At 32.8% G+C, this 10,708-nt stretch overlaps 2 long non-coding RNA genes across 2 annotated transcripts; both read left to right on the plus strand.

Annotated features, from left to right (window-relative positions):
• The first annotated feature begins 1,209 nt into the window (after positions 1-1,209).
• On the plus strand, positions 1,210-2,312 carry LOC111402665. The gene is made up of 2 exons (XR_002704321.1): positions 1,210-1,446; positions 1,765-2,312. It is a non-coding gene; the product is annotated as an uncharacterized LOC111402665 (long non-coding RNA).
• Positions 2,313-7,188: 4,876 nt separating this feature from the next.
• LOC111402667 lies at positions 7,189-8,363 on the plus strand. Its single transcript, XR_002704322.1, has 2 exons — positions 7,189-7,497; positions 7,816-8,363. It is a non-coding gene; the product is annotated as an uncharacterized LOC111402667 (long non-coding RNA).
• Positions 8,364-10,708: the final 2,345 nt, after the last annotated feature.

Here is a 10,708-nt window from a genome sequence, read left to right on the forward strand (position 1 = left end):
AGGAAAAAAATCAATATTTGTAAAGTTATTAACATAATTTTTATATTTCAATCAACAAGATATATACATAAGTTCAATCCTTAATTCCATTATATATATATAACTTTAAGTAATTAACACTAGGACTCATTATAGCAGCTAACTAAAGCAATATATAGTGTTAGGTTCTCATTTCTTTCTAAACTTAGTTTTAGTCCTTGTTTGGTTCCCATTATTTTCGAAATATATTTTTGCTCACTAATTTTTAATGACACATTTTTCAATAAAATAATATTACACGTAAACCTATAATTTTTCATTATTGTTTAACCATACTTCTCTGCTAAATACTATTCTAAAATGCATTTTGGGCAAAAAAATGGAGCTTTTGTGGACAACAGTGTCAATATTTACATATTTTGAAAATGCAATTAAAATATGATAGAAATGGGTTACAAGGAGAATAATACACACTTAAACATGCAATAATAGCTTAATAAGAACTTACAAAAAATATCCTAAATGATCAGCTACAACGGCATGACTATAATCTGCAGAACAAATTAACCTAATATATCTCAAATTTCTTCTAATTCTTATAACATTTACAAACATTCTATTTTTCAATGCAAAAGATGTTCACCTAACCTGTTAGAATTATGGTATTGGCATTTTTATGGCAACATCCAAGTCTGTAAATTTAGCTCATTCTTGAAAATTAATTAACATATTTTTAAGCCCAAAAAGTTAGTAGAAATCTTATCAATCCAATAAGTTGTAAAATGATTATAGCGAGTAATAACTTACTACATGTGAGTTGGTCTAGGTGCATCCATACCGTTGGAATAATGCTCAAGATGAAGATCAAGAACTTAGATATCTAGAGACATCCGAATCTTTTAAATGGAATCATATGGAAAGAGTTCTATCACAAGCCGGAAAAATGAGGGTACAAAAGATATTCTCAAAAACTTGAAAGGGAAGTTTTCCTTAAATTCATATCTTTTATAATCTAAAGTTTATTTGAAATTTATTTATTTTAATAAGAAAAATGTGATATGAGTAGTAAAAATTTGTGGATAAACATTTAAGGAGGGAATTTCTCGAATTCTATAAAATATAGTTGTGTCATGGTGCACCATAAATTTTGATGTTTCAACATGATGAGATTTTTCATATTGGTCAAATGTTTTATATTTTTTCCTTATCTTGATCTCCGGTCTTTTCCTTAGTGATATGAGCTCTTTCATTGTTAAACATGTGACTTTGGTGAGCAAAAAGATCATTGATTTTCATAGAAAATCATTTATATTTTTTTAAGTTTCTCATTCAAATGCCAGATCGAAAATTTTAAAAGCTTATACAAAACCCTTTTTGGTCTTGCATTCTTTGTAAAAATTCACTGTATTCTTCGGAAGATTAAGATTTGTAGCTTTGAAGAAAGTTCAACAGCTTCAAATCAAAAAGGTGAGTCATGCTTGTTGAACCAATCCAAGAAGTGGTTATACACAATATTGTCAATGTTTAAGAGAGTGTCCTTCTTTGTCTAAGTACAAATGTTTCTGAAATCTTTTGACTTGGTAGATTATTCAATAGTTGAATATGGCCCTGCGGATATGGGCAGTTGCCAATCTACATCAATCGTATTATTTACACTTTTTGCTTATGAATCTAGCATTAATTAGTTTCAGTATAATTGCAAAAAGGGTCTAAAACTTGGTACGAGAGCAAATTTTGGACATCTATTTAGTCATATTATTGGGTTTAATCAATTTGTTTTAACAGGCATGCATTCTACAAGAACAGGGATCATTTACGTGTCCCGCTACTAGATGGGCCGAACTATGGTGTTATAGTTTGACCCAAAATTTTAATGGATTCTAGAATTTTGGTTGAAATGGTTCTGAAGAAATCAAAATTATGGATCAGGAAGAAAAATTGTCGCATTTTCGTTAGCCTACTAGCTGACCGCTCGAGCGATGCCTGCATATTTTCTACCGAGACTTGTCACTCGCCTGGCACTCAAGCAGTGGAACTATCGCCCAACTACCACTAGCCTATCGCTTAAGCGATAGGGTTATCCAGTCAAGCCCATTTCACCTTTTGATGAGTTTTTTGGAATCATATTCTTTCATCTACAACTTGATTTCTAGAAATTATATATACAAGTCATAGCCTGTATTGTTTCGAGAACATTCAGGAAGCTTAAATTTCAAATGAGAATATCGAGGTCTTGATATTATAAATACAATTACTATTGATTATAGTGAATTCTCCTCATATGCATGTGATTTTTTCCTAGCTTGAGTTTTCAATAAATCTTAGTGTTCTTATTTAGTTCTTATTTATTTTATTATTATCATTATCTTGCAATCAATTCATAATAAGCGGTATTAGAGCAAGATTGATTATTTAGCATTACAACGATGAAATACGATATTCTATTATTGAATCGAAACTTGAGATTTACTTTATGGCAAGTGAAGAAGCGCGCAATCTTGCACAGATGGATTCGGAGAAAGCCTTGCTTGACTTTGATAAGATGTCTTCAACCTGGATGCAAAATGAAAAGCAACGTAGGGATCAGAAAACCCAATCTTAAATTCATTTACATCTATCAAATCTAATTATTCATGATGTTCTAAAGAAGAAAAGTTATGCCGTGTTGTGGTCCAAATTGGAGCAACTTTGTCTAACAAAGAGCTTGGCTAGCAATTTACACTTGAAACAATGCATGTATTCTCATCGGATGTCCAAAGGTATGCCATTGGATAATCATTTAACTGTGTTCAAAGAAATCATGGCCGATTTGGAGACATTGAAAATTAAGTATGATGAGAAGGACTTAACGTTGATGTTGTTGTATTTATTGCCACCATCATATGTGAATTTTTAGAGGTATTATTCTCTATAGTTCTCTTAATTAGCTCTAACTCCGGTTTAGTTTATTCAAATTTACTTTTTCTTAAGTCCATCATTCATAATTTTTTGCGTGCTTCAAAATGGGCCTAATATTGACAGGATATTTCTAGCTCATTCAAAAATTAACTATTTGGTCCAAAAAAATAGAAGTATAAAATCTAATACTTATTATTCTACTTTGGTCCATCAACTATTAAGGAGGAATAATATAAATCTAATTAATTATTTGGCATAACAAATTGACTTGCATAATGACTTAACGAGACATGACATTTCTATTAATTGACAATTAAATTGGATGTGATAATACTCATAAAATTTCGGGATTCTACAGTTTTTTGGTTTTGTATATATTTTATACGTATTATAAACGTCCAGTGTTCACAATGTAAGTGGTATTGTGAAAAAGTGCAAGTCAATTGATGTTTACTCTTTCATTAGTTTAGGCGTTTTATTTTTAAAAAAAAAGGTTGAACCCCAATCTTGAGGACCCCCATCGTCCCGCCCCTAGAGCTTTGTGAGGGAGGTAAATCGCGGGAGGTGCCCCAACAAGTCAAGGAACAAAAGCTGTCTTTATACTACGCCTACAAGGAGTCCAATTCCATATCTCAGGAATCGAACCTCCACACTGCGACTGCTAGAAAGCATGAGAGAACCTCACTCCTGTCCTTTGTACCACTGGATTATGCTCCAGGGGGCAGTTTAGGCGTTTTATTTATTTTTATTATAAGCACTGCATGTTGGATCATTAGTAACTCACATTGTGTCATGATTTTCCTATAAAATGTTGATGACAAGGGCAAAGTTTTTGAGAGTCTGGAAAAATATGAGTTTATTGTAAATGCTTACTACCAAGATGTAATTTCTCGACAGAATTTTTACCGACGTTGATATGGCCACAGATGATTGGATTGATTTCTCTTTTCTCTTTCTATCTTTTAATCAATTCTCACTATGTGTTATATGTCAAATTTTTTTGTACTTGTAGCATAATTGTTAGTGCCTATGCGTTGGACACTTTAGATGCACACTGTATTTTACGCATATGCATCGATGCGAGAAGATGAGGAAACTTAAAGTTTTGAAGAATGGAACCGTAGCTCGTGACATGGCAGCTAGTTCGTTCATTGAGTTGGCGCTTGCATGATAGTGACAGTTTTAGTTACAATTGTCGCGCAAGGTGTGAGCACGTCAAAATGTGTTATGACTGATGCGTATTCTATGTAGAGGTTGTACACGTGTCATCAACAATCTCAAAGGAGTACAATCCGAAGCACATAATCTAAAAATAGAGTGATATGAGGACTCATAGCAATCCAGATCAGAAGATGTACACATTCTCATGACACTAAGAACTCAATATAAAGGGAACCCTTATTCCATAATTAAGATACCGAATCATTAAAAGATTACATTGATTTCTAATTCTACCCTTTCTTCAAAATTTCTAGTCAAATTATTTTGTTGAAATAAAATTATTAAAATTATTTTTCAAAAATTTTATTTTATTTTTAGAGCAATTTAAGGTTCCTATTTTATACCGTTCAAGAAGTGTAATATCAATCAAGTTCAAGAAATGCAAATACTTATTCATATTATTGAGTTTGAGGCATAACATTGAGTAAATCTTTTTCAGATTGCTGCTATGGTTGAATGGCCACCTCCACTATGAAAAGATTTTAAAGACTATCTCAAGTGAACAAGGAGGTTACAATGGAGGTTTTGGTTATTCGATTTCATAATAAAGAAGACAACGTTGCGGGAAAAGAAATTATATGCGAAGCATAGAAGCAAATACTAATACGATTGAAGACTCCAAGTCTGGGGGGGCGGAGAGGAAGCATCGTTGTTTGTCTAAAGACAAAGAAAATGTTCACGAAATATTGATTTCGATTTAAACCCGCAAGTGTACAGTTCACGACAAGTAATAAAGTGGAAAAATAGAGTCTGAATGTCGTCCTAGAGAGATTGACTAGTTTAATTCTATCTAACTCAACCTTAACTGAAACCCAATAATTCAACAAGAGAATTATGAATTGATTAACCCTGACCTAGACTAAATTTGCAATGGTGTATGACTTAGATGAACCATAATGCAATGTGACATTTTGAATGCAAGATTGATGTAATCAATAAAGATGAAGTGCACTAGGATCATGAATCCTCGAGTATTGTTCACTTTTAACCCTAGTTTCATAAATTGACAATACGTTGAATTTTTGAAGAATCAATGCTCCTAAATTTATCCAATAGTCTCTCTTAAGTAAAGTTGAACTTATTCTCGTAGACCATCAGTCTATATCTCTATGACGGGTGCAAATGTACAAGAATGCATGTGATATTGTGAGCATTTATAGATTCACGAAAGGCATAACGGTATATCACTATCCCCTATTAGACCTTACGATGATTTACCTTGTCGAACTTATTCCCCTTCTCTCAAATGCATGATATAATTCACCACACTAACATAATTACGTGTACTTATGGAAGACATTAATTGTATATACATCATTCACCAATTGCAGAACGTGTTTTGTGTCAAAATTTCAAAAATAAAAATTAAAAAGTTACATCACAAGGTTCATAGATCTCCTAGTACTACATATAAACTTAGCCTAGCATGGATAAAATAATAAAATACACTATAACTCTAAGAAACAACATCACCGATGTAGGTATAGGCATGTATTCTCGTTGATCTTCGTGTTTCTCTTCATGATTGTGGAGTAGAACCTCCTCCAGTATGTGTTTTCTTCTCTCCCCAGCGTTCTCTCCTTTAATTGATAGCTTTAGGGTTTTTATATACCTCCCACGACTTGTATCTATAAGAGTTTCAGCCGAAGAAGGAAACTGAAAATTTCGCGTCTAGACATAATCATGCGACCACAGGGTTCATTGGATTGGCCCTCTTGGAAGTGCTGCCTACCACCATGCGACCCAACCGCATGGTGGTCCTTTCTTTCCCAAATGTGCAAATTAAGCCCTTGATTTCCATTTTTTTCCGTCATGACTTCTTTGCTCATTCTTTCTTCTCCCACTACTTCAATTTTTCGACAAGTTGGTCCTTAAGTCTTTCACATCTTCATTTGTGCCTTCGACTCATCTTTTGGCTATTTACATGTCGGTCCCTAAACTTTCATTCTTCTCCATCTTGGTCCATTTTTTGCAATTTCTTTCTTCTAATGAGTCATACTGCCACCGAATTTGTACTTAGCTCATTTGTATTATTGATTCATCCTCCATGTCATCTTTTGGAAATTTGCACTTTTGGTCCCTGAACTTTCATTTCCTTTCGTTTTCGCATCTTTTCTATTAAGTCTCATCATGTCCATCAATATGGTCCTACAAAATAAAATTTCATAGAATTAAGTCATATTCAACAAATTTTATCAACGATTAGTCAAGTTTTATGGATCGAATAAGTGTGTAAAAACGCACTTATCAAAAAAGAAAATATTGCAGAATGGTTGAAGAGGAGACTGTTATAATTGTTTTGAAGCCAAGATATCGAACTAAAGATTGTTTAAGAAAATGGATGCACAAAATAAAAAACCTCCCTAGTTTATCATAAGTAGACAACATGTCCATAGATATTGTAGATATCAACTTGTTTTCAAATGCTAAAGATTGGTTGGTGGATAGGTGAGCAACTCATCACATTTGTGTGGATAAGGATTTATTCGTCGAATGCAAGATGATGAATCATGACAAACATCTCTATATCAAAACATTGTATCATTAAAAATCGAACGAATTGGGAAGCATTTTGAAATTCAATTCTAGAAAAGAAATGATGTTGAAAAGTGTTGTAAATGTCCTAAATATTAGGAAGAATCTGATTTTCGGTTCTATACTTAGTAAAAAGTGATTCAAAATGGTTTTTGAGTTTAGTAAGTTTATATTTATTAAAGGGGACATTTATTTTGGGGAGGGTATTTAGTTGATGGTCTTTTTAAAAAGTCCACATATTTGTATGCACAAGTTATTAAAATTGATTTTTTTTTTTTTTTTACTTATAAAAGTGGTCAGCATGGAGTAAGGCGGGAGATATGGAAAGTTGCGTGCTACATAGATTCACATTGTCTCTCTTACACTATATATATAATATAATAATATTAAAATTCATATCTTTTATAATCTAAAGTTTATTTGAAATTTATTTATTTTAATAAGAAAAATGTGATATGAGTAGTAAAAATTTGTGGATAAACATTTAAGGAGGGAATTTCTCGAATTCTATAAAATATAGTTGTGTCATGGTGCACCATAAATTTTGATGTTTCAACATGATGAGATTTTTCATATTGGTCAAATGTTTTATATTTTTTCCTTATCTTGATCTCCTGTCTTTTCCTTAGTGATATGAGCTCTTTCATTGTTAAACATGTGACTTTGGTGAGCAAAAAGATCATTGATTTTCATAGAAAATCATTTATATTTTTTTAAGTTTCTCATTCAAATGCCAGATCGAAAATTTTAAAAGCTTATACAAAACCCTTTTTGGTCTTGCATTCTTTGTAAAAATTCACTGTATTCTTCGGAAGATTAAGATTTGTAGCTTTGAAGAAAGTTCAACAGCTTCAAATCAAAAAGGTGAGTCATGCTTGTTGAACCAATCCAAGAAGTGGTTATACACAATATTGTCAATGTTTAAGAGAGTGTCCTTCTTTGTCTAAGTACAAATGTTTCTGAAATCTTTTGACTTGGTAGATTATTCAATAGTTGAATATGGCCCTGCGGATATGGGCAGTTGCCAATCTACATCAATCGTATTATTTACACTTTTTGCTTATGAATCTAGCATTAATTAGTTTCAGTATAATTGCAAAAAGGGTCTAAAACTTGGTACGAGAGCAAATTTTGGACATCTATTTAGTCATATTATTGGGTTTAATCAATTTGTTTTAACAGGCATGCATTCTACAAGAACAGGGATCATTTACGTGTCCCGCTACTAGATGGGCCGAACTATGGTGTTATAGTTTGACCCAAAATTTTAATGGATTCTAGAATTTTGGTTGAAATGGTTCTGAAGAAATCAAAATTATGGATCAGGAAGAAAAATTGTCGCATTTTCGTTAGCCTACTAGCTGACCGCTCGAGCGATGCCTGCATATTTTCTACCGAGACTTGTCACTCGCCTGGCACTCAAGCAGTGGAACTATCGCCCAACTACCACTAGCCTATCGCTTAAGCGATAGGGTTATCCAGTCAAGCCCATTTCACCTTTTGATGAGTTTTTTGGAATCATATTCTTTCATCTACAACTTGATTTCTAGAAATTATATATACAAGTCATAGCCTGTATTGTTTCGAGAACATTCAGGAAGCTTAAATTTCAAATGAGAATATCGAGGTCTTGATATTATAAATACAATTACTATTGATTATAGTGAATTCTCCTCATATGCATGTGATTTTTTCCTAGCTTGAGTTTTCAATAAATCTTAGTGTTCTTATTTAGTTCTTATTTATTTTATTATTATCATTATCTTGCAATCAATTCATAATAAGCGGTATTAGAGCAAGATTGATTATTTAGCATTACAACGATGAAATACGATATTCTATTATTGAATCGAAACTTGAGATTTACTTTATGGCAAGTGAAGAAGCGCGCAATCTTGCACAGATGGATTCGGAGAAAGCCTTGCTTGACTTTGATAAGATGTCTTCAACCTGGATGCAAAATGAAAAGCAACGTAGGGATCAGAAAACCCAATCTTAAATTCATTTACATCTATCAAATCTAATTATTCATGATGTTCTAAAGAAGAAAAGTTATGCCGTGTTGTGGTCCAAATTGGAGCAACTTTGTCTAACAAAGAGCTTGGCTAGCAATTTACACTTGAAACAATGCATGTATTCTCATCGGATGTCCAAAGGTATGCCATTGGATAATCATTTAACTGTGTTCAAAGAAATCATGGCCGATTTGGAGACATTGAAAATTAAGTATGATGAGAAGGACTTAACGTTGATGTTGTTGTATTTATTGCCACCATCATATGTGAATTTTTAGAGGTATTATTCTCTATAGTTCTCTTAATTAGCTCTAACTCCGGTTTAGTTTATTCAAATTTACTTTTTCTTAAGTCCATCATTCATAATTTTTTGCGTGCTTCAAAATGGGCCTAATATTGACAGGATATTTCTAGCTCATTCAAAAATTAACTATTTGGTCCAAAAAAATAGAAGTATAAAATCTAATACTTATTATTCTACTTTGGTCCATCAACTATTAAGGAGGAATAATATAAATCTAATTAATTATTTGGCATAACAAATTGACTTGCATAATGACTTAACGAGACATGACATTTCTATTAATTGACAATTAAATTGGATGTGATAATACTCATAAAATTTTGGGATTCTACAGTTTTTTGGTTTTGTATATATTTTATACGTATTATAAACGTCCAGTGTTCACAATGTAAGTGGTATTGTGAAAAAGTGCAAGTCAATTGATGTTTACTCTTTCATTAGTTTAGGCGTTTTATTTTTAAAAAAAAAGGTTGAACCCCAATCTTGAGGACCCCCATCGTCCCGCCCCTAGAGCTTTGTGAGGGAGGTAAATCGCGGGAGGTGCCCCAACAAGTCAAGGAACAAAAGCTGTCTTTATACTACGCCTACAAGGAGTCCAATTCCATATCTCAGGAATCGAACCTCCACACTGCGACTGCTAGAAAGCATGAGAGAACCTCACTCCTGTCCTTTGTACCACTGGATTATGCTCCAGGGGGCAGTTTAGGCGTTTTATTTATTTTTATTATAAGCACTGCATGTTGGATCATTAGTAACTCACATTGTGTCATGTTTTTCCTATAAAATGTTGATGACAAGGGCAAAGTTTTTGAGAGTCTGGAAAAATATGAGTTTATTGTAAATGCTTACTACCAAGATGTAATTTCTCGACAGAATTTTTACCGACGTTGATATGGCCACAGATGATTGGATTGATTTCTCTTTTCTCTTTCTATCTTTTAATCAATTCTCACTATGTGTTATATGTCAAATTTTTTTGTACTTGTAGCATAATTGTTAGTGCCTATGCGTTGGACACTTTAGATGCACACTGTATTTTACGCATATGCATCGATGCGAGAAGATGAGGAAACTTAAAGTTTTGAAGAATGGAACCGTAGCTCGTGACATGGCAGCTAGTTCGTTCATTGAGTTGGCGCTTGCATGATAGTGACAGTTTTAGTTACAATTGTCGCGCAAGGTGTGAGCACGTCAAAATGTGTTATGACTGATGCGTATTCTATGTAGAGGTTGTACACGTGTCATCAACAATCTCAAAGGAGTACAATCCGAAGCACATAATCTAAAAATAGAGTGATATGAGGACTCATAGCAATCCAGATCAGAAGATGTACACATTCTCATGACACTAAGAACTCAATATAAAGGGAACCCTTATTCCATAATTAAGATACCGAATCATTAAAAGATTACATTGATTTCTAATTCTACCCTTTCTTCAAAATTTCTAGTCAAATTATTTTGTTGAAATAAAATTATTAAAATTATTTTTCAAAAATTTTATTTTATTTTTAGAGCAATTTAAGGTTCCTATTTTATACCGTTCAAGAAGTGTAATATCAATCAAGTTCAAGAAATGCAAATACTTATTCATATTATTGAGTTTGAGGCATAACATTGAGTAAATCTTTTTCAGATTGCTGCTATGGTTGAATGGCCACCTCCACTATGAAAAGATTTTAAAGACTATCTCAAGTGAACAAGGAGGTTACAATGGAGGTTTTGGTTATTCGATTTCATAATAAAGAAGACAACG

Source organism: Olea europaea, chromosome 10 (genome assembly GCF_002742605.1).
Source record: "Olea europaea var. sylvestris chromosome 10, O_europaea_v1, whole genome shotgun sequence".
Classification (NCBI taxonomy): Eukaryota; Viridiplantae; Streptophyta; class Magnoliopsida; order Lamiales; family Oleaceae; genus Olea; species Olea europaea.